Source organism: Salmo salar, chromosome 01 (genome assembly GCF_965601325.2).
Source record: "Salmo salar chromosome 01, fSalSal1, whole genome shotgun sequence".
In the NCBI taxonomy this organism is placed as follows: domain Eukaryota; kingdom Metazoa; phylum Chordata; class Actinopteri; order Salmoniformes; family Salmonidae; genus Salmo; species Salmo salar.
In genome coordinates, this window is record NC_138291.1 from 67,686,986 (window position 1) to 67,703,295 (window position 16,310).

At 40.5% G+C, this 16,310-nt stretch overlaps 1 protein-coding gene across 2 annotated transcripts in view; it reads left to right on the forward strand.

Annotated features, from left to right (window-relative positions):
- Positions 1-14,114: 14,114 nt before the first annotated feature.
- Positions 14,115-16,310, forward strand: part of LOC106607484 (carbohydrate sulfotransferase 15) — a 50,260-nt gene continuing 48,064 nt past the window's right edge. For both annotated transcript variants that reach the window (XM_014204482.3, XM_014204488.3), the window contains exon 1: positions 14,115-14,356. The gene's annotated coding sequence lies outside the window, so the exon portion shown is untranslated. The remainder of the gene's footprint in view (positions 14,357-16,310) is intronic.

Sequence of the window (16,310 nt, forward strand, 5' to 3'; positions counted from 1 at the left end):
TTTAATGACATATATGCTTGCTTGGAAAATGGCTGTGTGGTTATTTTGGTCTATGTACTCTCCTAACATAATCTAATGTTTTGCTTTCGCTGTAAAGACTTTTTGAAATCGGACAGTGTGGTTGGATTAAGGAGAAGTGTATCTTTAAAATGGTGTAAAATAGTCGTATGTTTGAAAAATTGAAATTATTGGATTTTTGAGGTTTTTGTATTTCGCGCCACGCTGTTCCATTGGATATTGGCTAGCGGAATGTCTGTCCTCAACAGGTTTTATTAAGCAGCCTAACCCATAAGTCTATACGTTTTAATAAGGTTTGTATCGCCACAAAAGTGGCCAAATAACTTCTTAAAATTAAGCACATTAATCCGCTTTACAAGGGGTGTAGAGATAACTGGCATACATAAGCAGCGTGTGAGTTTCAAGTTTCGGGAAGAATTTTCACCATAAAAATGTACCTTTTATAATAAAAGCATTACATACATACAGTTGAAGTCGGAAGTTTACATACACTTAGGTCAGAGTCATTAAAACTCGTTTTCAATCACTCCACAAATTTCTTGTTAACAAACTATAGTTGGCAAGTCGGGTAGGACATCTACTTTGTGCATGATACAAGTAATTTTTCCAACAATTGTTTACAGACAGATTATTTCACTTATAATTCACTCTATCTTAGTTCCAGTTTGTCAGAAGTTTACATACACCAAGTTGACTGTGCCTTTAAACAGCTTGGAACATTCCAGAAAATTATGTTATGGCTTTAGAAGATTCTGCTAGGCTAATTGACGTAATTTGAGTCAATTGTAGGTGTATTTCAAGGCCTACCTTCAAACTCAGTGCCTCTTTGCTTGACATCATGGGAAAATCCAAAAAATCAGCCAAGACCTCAGAAAAAAATTGTAGAACTCCACAAGTCTGGTTCATCCTTGGGAGCAATTTCCAAACACCTGAAGGTACCACGTTCATCTGTATAAACAATAGTACGCAAGTATAAACACCATTGGACCATGCAGCCATCATACCACTCAGGAAGGAGACGCCTTCTGTCTCCTAGAGATGAATGTACTTTGGTGCGAAAAGTGCAAATCAATCCCAGAACAACAGCAAAGGACCCTGTGAAGATGCTGGAGGAAACAGGTACAAAAGTATCTATATCCACAGTAAAACGAATCCTACATCGACATAACCTCAAAGGCCACTCAGCAAGGAAGAAGCCACTGCTCCAAAACGGACATAAAAAAGCCAGACATTGGTTTGCAACTGCACATGGGGACAAAGATCGTACTTTTTGGAGAAATGTCCTCTTGTCTGATGAAACAAAAATAGAACTGTTTGGCCATAATGACCATCATTATGTTTGGAGGAAAAAGGGGGAGGCTTGCAAGCTAAAGAACACCATTCCAACCATGAAGCATGGGGGTGGCAGCATCATGTTGTGGGGGTGCTTTGCTGCAGGAGGGACTGGTGCACTACACAAAATAGATTGCATCATGAGGTAGGAAAATTATGTGGATATATTCAGGCAACATCTCAACACATGAGTCAGGAAGTTAATGGGTCTTCCAAATGGACAATGACTCCAAGCATACTTCCAAAGTTGTGGCAAAATGGCTTAAGGAATGTCTGACTAGTCTCTTATCTCCCCCACTCCCCTGCAGAGCTCCTTCTTCACAGTCACACATTTCTCAGAGGGGCCTCTTTCTAATGAGGCAGAGAGAGAGAATTAGAAAACAACTGTGGAACAATATTAAAACCTCATAATGTATATATATTGTTAATCTGTAGTCTAGGACCCTATAAATGTAAGGAAGGAGGGGTCTTATAACTGCTCCCCTTCTATTAATATAACATAAGCATAATAAATTATTCTAATACATCAAACATTTGTACAGTCCTTATCATGACCCCTAGGTGAACCCGACACCACGATGTGTCTGTCTTCACTTGTAGCCTGTGAGAAAGACCTGATCACATGATGGAGCGGGCAGCACTCAGGGAGAAGCGCACAACGGCCACTGGCCACAAAAGGCATGGATTGTTTTAGGGTGCATTATGGACACGCAAAGGGGATGCCGCTGTGAAATTCTAGGCATTATCAAGTGCTTGTCAAATTGTGAATGAGTGACTGATGTAGTGTGTACAGCCAGCGCAAAAAACAATGCAGAGCTCATGCCTTTCAAGCAACTTTTTTCAAATCATCGCTAGAGTCGCATCATGCAGCCTTACAATGTATTAAAAATCAAAACATTTAGCCCAATGTTGTAGAACAACTAAAGTTACATTAATAACTCTAAATGAACAATATAGGAAAACCTATTTATTTGTTAACTTCCCAACACAGAATACCCACATGTGCGCACTCCCTCAAATCGTTTGGAGAAAATATCCTTTCTATTTTATTCAGCTTTGTTCAATTGTATTCTTCATACTCTAAAATAGTGCCATGGAATTATAAGCAACTCTTGTCTGCTAAATGAACTAGTGTAGCCCACAACCTTTTGACATAGCCAGATCAGGACCTGACATAAGGACAACTCAGAATATGCTATTCTGTTCTTCTGAAATAGACGACCTTTTCTTCATATCATGCTTTTTTTCTTTAGACCTGTCTAAAATAAATATTGGATTTATTGTGAAGGTGTAGAATATATTACATGGATTATTACTTTTAAAATGTATATGTTCCAAAGGTCTGGATCAGTGGCTTGTAGGCTATGTGTTGAAGCCAGGAGATGCTAAATGTATTTATGTTAATGAACGGTCAATTACAGTGAGACAGAGAGTTATTTGCTTGACAATCACCAGCTGACAAAATTTTCACATCCCTAATTAGAGGTAACATAATGTTAGCTAGACTAGGTAAATTACCTACGTTAGCTAATGTTACACTCCTGTATTGAACTCTGAAAGCCATCAGCCAAATCATATAGCTTGCTATCTGTTGGATTCACACTGCCAATCAATTTCGCCTATGCCATGGTAGTCACTGCTAGACTGGTAGCTACCTTCAGCAGAGTAAACATGTTTGTCTGTTCGTTCTAGCTTTGACTAACATTAGCTAACGTAAGCTAGCTAACTTTAGCAAATAAGAGTAAATCAACCTGGTAGCCATCTATTCCACCTTTGTCTGGAAAACACTCTGTTACTAAAAATAGAATTGCTGATATATCTAATTCACTCTTGGTGTGTTGGTAGCAATGATGAATGCGTATACATTGTCTATGGTTGGTTAGTTGGTTCCCAACTGGCTAGCAATCTTTCTACCAATTTAGTGACACTAAAAAGCTAACAGCAAGCTGACAATATTAAAGTGTCCATGTTAGGTGTGCTAAATTAGCCAGTCTAATAGAGATCAATACAATTTGCGGGGTGATTAAATTGTGTATTGTTGTGTGTTTTGTTGTAGGTGGTACATACTCTGATTACACTAGCATGTGTTTTCAACCCCCAGCTCTACACAAGGTGAAGGTAAGTTGGCAAAAATATTTATAAGCTGATGGCTAAGATAGCTCAATTTACAGTAAGCATGCATGAAACATGAATTGGGTGGTGTTTGTATGAGTTTGTGTTTGTGTTATGGGATTAGATGTAGCCTGTGGACCACAGAGTACCTTCCAGACCATTAAATCAATTTAGTCTCCCCTTTTTCTCTTTTCTCTTTGTAAAACTCAGGTTTTCTGTATTCCTTCCACAGGCCTCGCTGAAAAATACCCCAAAGCGGGAACATTTTTGGTACACAAGCATGAGGGAGGGGACACACCTTGCGGTTATAGAGCACAGGGACAAAAATGAGCAAGGGACACTGAAAGGTATAAAATCAAGAGAACAGTAATGACACAACCACCTCATTCTTCACTTTGCAGATTCTCAGAACACAATACAAAGACACGTCTACAAAAAATCCCCTGCTACTATTGACATGAGTGATCTATGAAAGTCAATGGCCTAAGGTAGGTTTACAGATAGGTCTTTGAGAAGAGGGAAGGGGTTTTGGTTGTGCTTAGAGACAGTAAATATATTGTTGTGTATGTGAACAATTGAAAGGTATCATTTCTCCTCAGCCTCCCATACACAACAATAGATACTGTGTAAGAACTGCCATCCTAAGACTTTTGACACCTTCTGCAGCCCCCCCAGCCCATTCACTTTGTTAACTGATATTTCCTCTCAAAAGCAACTCCCAATGTCCCTCATTGTCCATAAACAATACACTAGTCTGTCTCTAAACACTTAGGTCCCAATCGGTTGACACCTTTACAAACAACGGCATGTTGCCCTACGTCCGTTACACAAAAAGTCAAAAATGGTAACACCACAACCATGTCTTTCCAGGAGACGTGTAGTACCAGCAAATCTTCTGCAAGAAGTCCAAACAGTTGGTGGTTAAGGTCTACGAGCCCGACACAACTTCCAACAGTCTTATCCAGCTGGCCATACACTGCAGGCGGGACAAGACCATTCGCTACAAGCACTCTGCTTCCACAGCTTACTATGCCAAACACCATTGACAGTGTATCGAAGCCAGATAAAGGACCATAAAATAAATATTAATATTTTCGATCAATCCTCAAAATATGTCTGCCTTTATGGATACACAGAATATATTTATATAAGCTGTACAGGGCTCTGTAGCATCAAACATATGTGAGACATTCAAATAAATAAAGTTTATTTGTCAAAATCAAAAATACAGGAGAGTGTACAATAGTTAATGCTAACTCAAAAAGAGAACTGGGTATTCAACAATAATGTTACATGGTAAAATAACAAAAACATACAGTATGAACAGTGTAGTACAGTTCAGTGTCTCATGTGTAGTAAAGTGCAGAGAACTGTAGCTACAGTTCTCTGCACTTTACTACACATGAAAATGGCAGCGTACACATTGTTGGATTACTTCATGGAGGAAAAACATTTTTGATTTTAGTAACTGAGCGTTTTCTAAATTCAAACTGAACTTTGAACGGATTGTGCTGTTAGTGTCCGCCTTTTTTTAAAAGCCTGCTTTGCGGGAGGGACGAGACCAGAGCACGAAGCACCACCCCACATTTGACACTGGAAAAAATGTGTCAGCTTGTATATTTAGCAATGACCTGCTGATAGGAACATCGCTGAAAGACGTCCAATGGCTCTATCGAACAAGGACAACCAAATATACACACACAAAAACATAGAGCCTTTGTGACATGCCACAAAGCAGGACTACATTTATTTTCAGATCTCACCCCCCCATCAATAAACCGGAAGCCATCATAGGGTGTATCTTTCAGTGCGCAAAGCCCAGACCTGCCTTCCTTCTGGGCAATTACAGTGTATGTGGCGCAGCGGTCTAAGGCACTGCATCTCAGTGCTAGAGGCGTCACTACAGACCCTGGTTTAATTCCAGGCTGTATCACAACTGGCCGTGATTGGGAGTCCCATAGGGCGGTGCACAATTGGCCTAGCGTCGTCTGGGTTAGGGTATGGCCGGTGTAGGCCGTCATTGTAAATAAGAATTTGTTCTTAACTGACATGCCTAGTTAAATAAGGGTTAAATTAAAAAATCTCACTGACCAAGAAAGGCCCCGGACATGATGAATGAAAACAAACCCAGATTACCCCGGGGTGAAATTCCCCTTAAACCTGACATTCAGCCTGAACCCAGGCAAAGTTGAGAGGAATATGTTTCTCATTACTCATAATGGGGACTTGGCCAAAAACTGACTATGCATAGGCCCTCTCTATTTAAACACATCCTACTGTCTGAGTACAGCCACTCGGAGAGATTGTGGTCATTGGCCACATTCTGTATGTCCTTCGGCATGTACCCTCTGGGAAGACCCTCATAATAAAATTTTGGCACGTCCTCTCCAGGAAAGATAAATACAACCTCAATACCCCCACAATATTCATCAGGTTGAAACATGAACCTCCTCTCTATATTAGGCTACATATTCTCCTAATTTCTCCACTCACAATAGCAACAATGCTGTCATGTTTTTCCTACAATGCATTTTGTTGTTTTTGGTTTAATCTAATCAAAGGTCAACTGCACAGATAACACTCAACAGAACACAACAGTGTTAATTACATACTGTCAGAGTCAAAGACCTCAGTGCCGCACATTTCTAACACAATCCTTTGTAGACATGACTTCAGAATGGCTTTGCCAATAAACTAATGGGATTCAGTGTTATTCTTAGAGGCCCAATGGGGACTGGAGATGCACCAGGCTAGCTCATTTCCTCTAGAAGAGGGTAGCACTAGCAGCATCCTCTGAACCAAAGTCGACAGGGTTCCCAGAATTCTGAGGCATGGTTTCAAATATGAAATACTGACAATCAATGCTAGAGATGAAAGTGTGAAATGAGCAGAGATTCAGATTGTTTTGTGATTGATTACATGCAGAAAGGCAAATACTGGTCGCAGTGTTTGTGCTGTGTAGAGAGCATTAAGGCAACATGCTCTCCCAGCTCCATCTTTCCAAGACATATAGGGACTCTCACCACAGAATCGAAATATCACTTCACACACACTCTGTTCTTTATTAAAAAGTCTTATCTCAGAGGTGGTAAGGTTACTTGAAGGGGCAGGATAAACCCAGGTATTAGTTATGTTATGTCTTGAGGAGCAAACAGGCATGTACATTTTTCACAATAATGCTCCAGTTTGAAAACCATTTTCATTCAGAGTGAGAGGGATTTATGTTCCTTGTATGATGTCGTGAATAATCTGAAATGTTACTTGAGCTCTTAATGAAAAAGTGTAATGGGTATCCATGTGAAAATGGAGTTGCCTATCTTGAGCCGATCCAGATGTGTTTGTGTTGATAGTCATTTAATTGTGTGTGCATGAGTGCATCAACCCCCGTCTCAAAAATAGATTCAATAACAAACCAATTACATATTGATCAGAACTGATTGTCCAGTTAGTAGGACTTGGAGGCTTGAGAGCCTGAGCGAGCTGGCAGATTATGTGATCCCTTCGGCATGCAGACCCAGCCTTCCACAGGGAGATGTGTATAAATCTGTATCGCTCAAGCAGGGAATTATCAGCAATTAGACACAGCCTCTCATGAATATGGATTTGCTCTGGGGGGATATGATTTATTCAAATGAGTCTTTATCTCTGTTCGCAGTGCCATGGGTCACCTCAGGTGGGCTTTTTCACTTGTTAAAAATGCCACAACTGCTGGAAATTTGAAAAAAAAGCTTCCTATTTCGCAACAAAGCATCTTTCACTCATGCCGCCAAACATACCCTCGGAAAACTGACCATCCTACCGATCCTCGACTTCGGCGATGTCATTTACAAAATAGCCTCCAATACCCTACTCAATAAATTGGATGCAGTCTATCACAGTGCCATCCGTTTTGTCACCAAAGCCCCATATACTACCCACCACTGCGACCTGTATGCTCTCGTTGGCTGGCCCTCGCTTCATACTCGTCGCCAAACCCTCTGGCTCCAGGTCATCTACAAGACCCTGCTAGGTAAATTTGCCCCTTATCTCAGCTCGCTGGTCACCATAGCAGCACCCACCTGTAGCACGTGCTCCAGCAGGTATATCTCTCTGGTCACCCCCAAAGCCAATTCCTCCTTCGGCCGCCTCTCCTTCCAGTTCTCTGCTGCCAATGACTGGAACGAACTACAAAAATCTCTAAAACTGGAAACACTTATCTCCCTCACTAGCTTTAAGCACCAGCTGTCAGAGCAGCTCACAGAGTACTGCACCTGTAAATAGCCCATCTATAAGTTAGCCCAAACAACTCCCTCTTCCCCTACTGTATTTATTTATTTATTTATTTTCCTCCTTTGCACCCATTATTTCTATTTCTACTTTGCACTTTCTTCCACTGCAAATCTACCATTCCAGTGTTTTACTTGTGTCACGTCCTGACCAGCAGATGGAGCTGTTGTTGTAGTTTTGGGGTCAGGACGTGGCAGTCTTGTGTGTGTGATTGTTCTGTGTTGGTCTTGTGACTCCTGATCAGGAACAGCTGGGGATCGTTGTTCCTGATTGGGAGTCATATATGTAGGAGTATGTTTGTCACTTGGTTTTGTGGGTAGTTGTTTTTGCACTGCGTGTTGTGTGCCTGCAAAACTGTTCCTGTCTTATATATTGTTTGAATTGTTAAGTGGATGCTCTACTCCTTTATTTTAATTAAAGATGAGTATTCACATACCTGCTGCGCCTTGGTCCATTTTTACAGAAGACAGCCGTTACAACTTGCTATATTGTATTTACTTCGCCACCATGGCCTTTTTTGCCTTTACCTCCCTTATCTCACCTCATTTGCTCACTTTGTATATAGACTTATTTTCCTACTATATTATTGACTGTATGTTTGTTTTACTCCATGTGTAACTCTGTGTTGTTGTATGTGTCAAACTGCTTGCTTTATCTTGGCCAGGTCGCAATTGTAAATGAGAACTTGTTCTCAACTTGCCTATCAACTTGCCTACCTGGTGAAATAAAATAAAATAAAAAATATAATTTAGTTTTCAGCTCAAGAAACAGATGTTGCAATGGATGAGGTGAGAGCTCGATCTCGACAACAGAATACATTATCTCCCCCCTCCAAAGTAGAGAAAACTCTAGAAAACGTATCCGAAAATGTTGTATTCCACATCTCAGTCTATTAACTCCCAACCCTGCATAATAGAGCAGTTCTCCCTATCATCACAATGACTCACCACAGTTAATTTTAGCAGTCTTTTAACAACAACAGACTGTCATTTACCCTACAATCATCCACTTCTACATAACCTTGGTTGTTAGAGAACGTAATATTATCTGAAGAGGATTGTCCTTGATAGAGTATAGTTCTGTGAAAAAGTTATTTTTCTCCACTTTCTCCACTTTTGCATATTTTTGATACTTAATGTTGTCAGATCTTCAACCAGAACCTAATATTACATAAAGGGAACCTGAGTGAACAAATAACACAGTTACATATTATTTCATTTATTTTGTAAACAATGCAACACCCAATGCACCTGTGTGAAAAAGTACTTTCCCTCTTACACTCAATAACTGGTTGTGGCACCTTTAGCTGCGGTGACTCCAACCAGTCTCTTGGTCTGTCTCTCACATCGCTTTGGAGGAATTTTGGCCCACTCTTCCATGCAGAACTGCTTAAACTCAGCGACATTTGTGGGTTTTCAAGCAAGAACTACTCGTGTCAAGTCCTGCCACAACATCTGAATTGGCATTTAGTCTGGACTTTGACTTAGCCATTTCAAAACTTTGTCATCCAAGAAGTTATACTTTGGACTCATCTGTGCATAGAACAATCTTCCAAGAGTCTTGATGATCATCCAGGTGCTTCCAGGTGCTTTTTGGAAAACTTGAGTCAAGTTTTTGGATGAAATGGGTCCCATTATGCCTGGAGAAAATCAAACACTGCATTCCACTGTAAGAACCTCATATCAACGGTCAAGCATGGTAGTGGTAGTGTGATGATTTGGGGATGCTTTGCTGCATCAGGACCTGGACGACTTGCCTAAATAGAAGGAACCATGAATTCTGCACTGTATCAGATAACTCGACAGGAGAATGTCAGTCCATCCGTCTGTGAGCTGAAGCTGAAGTGCAGCTGGGTCATGCAGCAAGACAATGATCCAAAACACACAATCAAGTCTACATGAAAATGGCCAAAAAGCAACAAATTTGAAGTTTTGGAATGGCCTAGTCAAAGTCCAGACCTAATCCCAATTCAGATGTTGTGGCAGGACTTGAAATGAGCAGTTCATGCTTGAAAACCCACAAATGTTGCTGAGTTAAAGCAGGTCTGCATGGAAGAGTGGGGCAAAATTCTTCCACAGCAATGTGAGAGACTGATGAACAACTACAGGAAGGGGTTGGTTGCGGTCATTGCAGTTAAAGGTGGCACAACCAGTTATTGAGTGTAAGGGGGCAATGACTTTTTCATACAGGGGAATTGGGTGTTGCAAAAATGTGTTCATTAAAGAATAAAATAAGCATATATTTGTTTTTTATTTGTAAACTTATGTTCCCTTTATCTAATATTAGATTGTGGTTGAAGATCTGATAACATTCTATCAAAAATATGCAAAAATAGAGAAAATCAGAAAGGGGGCAAATACCTTTTTACACTACCATATATGTCATTCTGGAAAAACTATGTGAAGTGGTCTCTGATTCCATTAAAAACCAGGGGAGTCGGTGGCTATTTTCAATCTTATTAGCCATTTTACTAGTTCTTTCTCTCCAAAAAAAAACAATACAAACATTATTAAAGAATCAGTTAGAGTTCTAATGGAATTCAAAACACAGATGATGATGATGATGGTCCTCTTATGGTCAAAGGTCATTGCCACTTCCTCCTCTAATGTCTCTATTCACCTGATTTAGTCTCGTAGATTTGTCATGTCCAAGAATGTGAGTGGTAAATTTAGCATTTTATGCAAGGGACCTTAACATGCTCTCTATGTACATTTCAGAACCCAATCTCAATTAGACCCCTGCTCAGTAAACCCTGCCTGTTAAAAAATGGAACCTGTCTTCATTACAAGCCAATGCATTCTTTACATTGAGTTCTTTTCAGCTAGTTGTGCTTTACAGTTGCTGATATTTTGCTCATTGCTTCTTTGCACACTAGAGTCTTTTGACATCTAATGATGGAATAAAATGCTAATCATATCATTAAAAAGGTCCTAATCACATATGTATGATACAGTTCATAATTCAGTAGATATCCCCATGTCTTCTGTAATCATGTAGACATTCTAAGCAGTAGAGGAAATGTGTGGGTAGTGAATTCTCTCTTTTGTTCCCTGAAAATCAGTTTCAAATAGCTGCAATGTGATGTGACGTACACTTCATATGACGGTTGAAGGTTGTTTGTAATTTTTCAGGCAGTAGAGATCCTAACAGATGACCATTACGGGAACATGACTCTATCCAAACGGACACCAGCTTCACTGAGTCCTCTAAAATATGTTATTTGCTTGATACAGATTCATAAGTATGTCCTCCATCATCTGTGCAAGACTACATTGACATCTGAAGAGATTTCATTATATGTTCCCCTTCATTTAGTAATGATACATTACGGTCATACAATATCATAAGAATTAGAGCACGTATAGTATCATAAGTCTTAGACGGTGGTACAATACAAATTGGATAAAGTAACATATCATACATTTAAGTCATTTAGTAGACACTCTTATCCTGAGTTAATACATTTTCATATTGGTCCACCTTTGGAAATGAACCTACATCCCAGGCGTGGCAGTGCCATGCTCTACCAACTGAGTCACACAGGACCTTGGAGGAACGTCCTTGGAGGAAATAGTCTTTATCTGAGACCAGGTTGCTTGTTGCATCATTCTAATCTAATCAACCTAATAACTATGACACACCCCTCACTATTGTCATTGGTTGCACTAATTTCACTGTTTGTCTACTTAACCTGTTTCAAGCATTCATGACATCACCGTGAAGAAGGCACAGTGATGTCGAAACATTGGTGGTTTACACAATAAATTACTGGGAGTTTATATATACAGTGCCTTGCGAAAGTATTCGGCCCCCTTGAACTTTTCGACCTTTTGCCACATTTCAGGCTTCAAACATAAAGATATAAAACTGTAATTTTTTGTGAAGAATCAACAACAAGTGGGACACAATCATGAAGTGGAACGAAATTTATTGGATATTTCAAACTTTTTTAACAAATAAAAAACTGAAAAATTGGGCGTGCAAAATTATTCAGCCCCTTTACTTGCAGTGCAGCAAACTCTCTCCAGAAGTTCAGTGAGGATCTCTCTCTCTCTCTCTCTCTCTCTCTCTCTCTCTCTCTCTCTCTCTCTCTCTCTCTCTCTATCTCTCTCTCTCTCTCTCTCTCTCTCTCTCTCTCTCTCTCTCTCTCTCTCTCTCTCTCTCTCTCTCTCTACTCTGAGAGAGAGAGAGAGAGAGAGAGAGAGCGCGCGAGCGCGAGAGAGAGCGCGCGCGCGCGCGCGCGCGCGCGCGCGCTGCGCGCGCGCGCGCGCGCGCGCGCGCGCGCGCGCGCGCGCGCGAGAGAGAGCGAGAGAGAGAGAGAGAGAGAGAGAGAGAGAGAGAGAGAGATATTGAGAGATATTGAGAGATATTGAGAGAGTTAAATGCAGAAGACACATTTCGGTTTAATGCATTCAGCAACTGACTAGGTATCTCCTTTCCCAATCTTTGGAATGCTAGACAGTTGTGGTATGTTTTTTTTACTACACTCATATAGCAGTCAATATAAACTGAAACCCATGAGCATACAACATATTAAAGGATAAGAGCAACACAATACAAAAATAAGAGTAAAAAATTGCATCAATAATGTCCTGAAGTCTTAAAGCGACTCATTAATCAATGAGCAGAAATATGGGACTGGTGACCTCATGTACTTTTCAGTTCTAGACTTGAATATAGTCAGTTTGTTTTGGTTGCGGGTGTTCCTGCCTGTCACCATGATTCGGGCAGGGGGTAGCCAAGCTCTGAATTTAGATTTTAGGAGGCAGGAACATTACACCCACCCATCCTCCCCGACCAACCTCCTATTGTTTCTGTCTTAAAGGAGACGTTCACTTTATTTCAACCAAATCTATATTGTAAATGGCATGCTATTTAAGTGCCCAGATACTTTCTTTGCAATCTCACATGTTTTTGAGAAACTTTCCCCATCAGTGATATACTTCCTCATGCTCGTTCAGCAGTTCTAGGGGCACAGAAAAACACCAACAAAGGCTCCAAAAACACCCAAGTACGTCATTTTCAAAACGGCAACGCTATTAGTATAGTGAAGCAGGTCTTTATAGATGTTTTATTAATCAAATTGTGTAATTTCGAACATTATCTGCAATGTTATTTTCCATGGCTTTAGATATGTGATTATAAGAGCGTTGTACTGTCGAGGTACGCTATTTTGCCTGATTATGCCTTTTCACTGAAGGTAATTAGACGTTCTCCACTTAGATAGTGGGCCATGGTATAATCCAAGTTGTGGCAAAGAGGGAAGATCCTATAACGCTGCGTTCATGACATCTCATATACCAGCACACGACAAGGAAAGAATCCACTTGAACACCCCTCCAACTGGTAATTACTAGTGAGAAACTCGTCATTCATCCTCGTGCTCTGAGTTTCCCAATTCCACCTCTCTGATGTAATTTGTCAACAAAAAAGACAGCAAGCATGGCAGCATATTCAGTAGTTGTTGTTTATTGTAATTGATTTGATTCCCATTGGGGACCAGTATGGAAAAACGTATGCACTTGGATAAGAATGCCTGCTTGAATGGTAAAAATGTTTGCTTTTTATGTGTGTGGTCAAAAAAGAGCCTTCTAATGCCCGTGATGTTTGATGATATTTCCTAGTTCAAGCACTAACTCGTATTTACGACTTCACAACTGTTAATTACCACCTTCACACTTGGTTATGAACGCGGTTTAAATATGTTTGGTAACTTTTGCCAGTTTTGGAATTGCTCTTGGGGAGGCTGGTCAGAGCCTGGTAGACCCTGCACCTGTGCCAACCAAGTATGCTAGGATACAGTATATTGGCATATGGCAGGAATAGCTGTTTAGGCCTAATCCTTTTTATTTTGGACTCTTTCAGGGTTTTTGTTTGTTTTTTTGAAAGTGTTCCAAAATATTTTTGCCAACCTCCATTTTGTATCACTTACCAATTAATAAACCTAACTTTGTCTCATGACTAGATTTAAACAGTGTGCACCTTTTCAAGGGATGATAGGGCGCTAGCAATGTAGACACTAGTGTAGGGACCTACAGTAAGAACTCACTAGGCAAAAACTGGTTAAATCAACATTGTTTCCACATCATTTCAACCCCAAAAAATCTATCTATGTGATGATGTTGAATCATTGTGGAAAACTGATTGGGTTAACAAAAAGTAACTAATGTAAGGGCATTTCAGGGTTTTTCCACTCAACTTGTAACCATCTTTTTTTATTTCACCTTGAATTCATGTTAGTTGACAATTTAACCAAATGTAAATGTTGAACTGATGTCTGTGCCCAGTGGGGATGTTCATTGTATTGCTCTGATTATTGTGGCTGTCCAGTATACTTTATTTCTTCCCTTGGTCCCTCCCTCTCTTCAGTCTCCCTGACTCGGTTGCAGCGCGAGAGACGAGATGGATAGTCTCTGAACGTTTGCGATCAATCCAGTGGTAGACTATAATGGTTGAGAGCTATCCAAAACAACGCAGTTGTGAATTCATTATAATGTTCCTGTGTAAACTTGTCTACCTTACCTCATTGAGATAAAACTTAGTAAATGTTTTATTACCAGAATGGATATGGAATGGTCATGAAGAGCGCGCAAAGGAGTCGCATTGATTGATTCATCGGATCGTGAATGTGAGTAACATCAATATAATTTATTGCTCTGTGAGAATATGTTAGTGGATGTAAATCAATTCATGGGTACATTTAACAGTTTTTACCCAGATATGTAAACCAAACTATGTTTGTTGTCTTACTGTGGCATAATCATGACAGCATTATCTCGTAGGCTACTTCTATTCCACCTAGAAATATGAACCCTATTCAGAAGTTGTACTATAGCTTTCACTCCAACTTGTGATGTATTTTATAAAAAATATAATGGAACCTGCACTTGCTTCTGAGAACCAAAGATTTAGCAGAAATTACGTTTTTTATGAATTTGCTTATACTGAATTGATTTAATTGATTTCAATGCCCCTGCCAGTATTGATCATTTAGTGACAGTGACCAATTTGGTGAGCTATTAACATTTGAAAGTAATTTTCTTGGAATTGAACTAGAGTTTCAGCACATGAAGAGGAGCTAGTTAGTTTAAGGATTTGTGTATGTACTCCAACAAGAGATTGCATTAGAAGACATCTAAAGACAAATCGCTGCTCTTGGGTTGAACTAAAAGTATACAGATTCAATGAATATTACATCCACTAACATATTCTCACTTTACACTATCAAGCCCAAGTTAAATGCCAAATTGCACTTTTACCTCCACAACCATGATATATTACAGTGGTGCCTGGTCAAATAGGAGCTGTGTCAGAGTTGTTTCTAAGCTCTTCTCCTGAGGCAGACTTATTTTTCCTCAGTGAACAGCTGCAGAATATCTCTCAGTGCCATTCCTTGGGATTTAATCCACTCCTAGTCCACCAGACACCAAACTACAAAAGGCTATTTCATGAGGCGAAATTAACAAGTTAACTAAGAAACAGTTCAGAATGTCCTTATTGTCCTCAGCAAATCTTCTTTCTCACAATAATTGTTTACTTTATGTCGGACTGCACAGGCTTAGGGTAAACGCACGCACGCACGCACGCACGCACGCACACACACACACACACACACACACCCACACACACACACACACACCACACACACACACACACACACACACACACACACACTGCTCTGTCAGGCTGCTAGGCAGGATGGCAATACCATATCGTATTACAGTAATCACCCACCAGTATCCAGAGGTGTTTGATGTCTGAAGCAGGGGTACGATCTGCCAGATGTCAGCGCAAAATGTCCTTCTGACATTTTGTCCACTTCTTCTCCCCCTCTTGTTCGGGAGCTGTGGTAGACTATTGCTCAGGGCTCTGACATGAGGCCATGGCAGATAGACAGATGACCTTTGGATAAACCTGTCTCTGTTGACTCATGTTGACATACACTTAATGTACCTTTGAGCAAAGAATACAAAAAGTTGTGTCTTGCTCAAGTGCGCATCCACAGAGTTTTCCACCTTGTCAACTCGGGTATTCGAACCAGCCCCAATGCTCTAACTGCTAGACTACCTGCCGAGAGGGGGGTGGGGAAGTTGGTGGACCTCACCTTAACTCTGTCTCCCCAGACCCTGTTTTTCCCAGTATGTGTCATACCCTGGAGGATGACTCACTATACTAGAGGTTTCGTGGTCATCCATAGGTTGAGCAAAGGTCTGGAGCTTTTGAGATGCCAAGGCTATGCTTCTCTTGGCACTTGTTTAAAGCATGCAAAGAAAGATTGCTATGGTGAAGCTTACCCTGCCATCCAGGGCAAATTGGGGGAAAATACTTCCAGTCATTTTAGGAATAGCTTTTGTTTGTGTGCGCCCGCCAGTTTGCCTTGGAGGACCACACTCAGAACCATAGCAGTGGTGATGACGGTGTGTGTCTCTAAGCAGTTTCACAGTGAGACCAGCCAACCACACCGCTGACACCAGTCCAGGGAGGAGGAGGTGCCAGGTGGAATGATAGACTATCTGATAGAAGCTTCAACATCACTGTTACTTTATATCTTTGGTGTGAGACTTTGCATCTACACAGTGCCA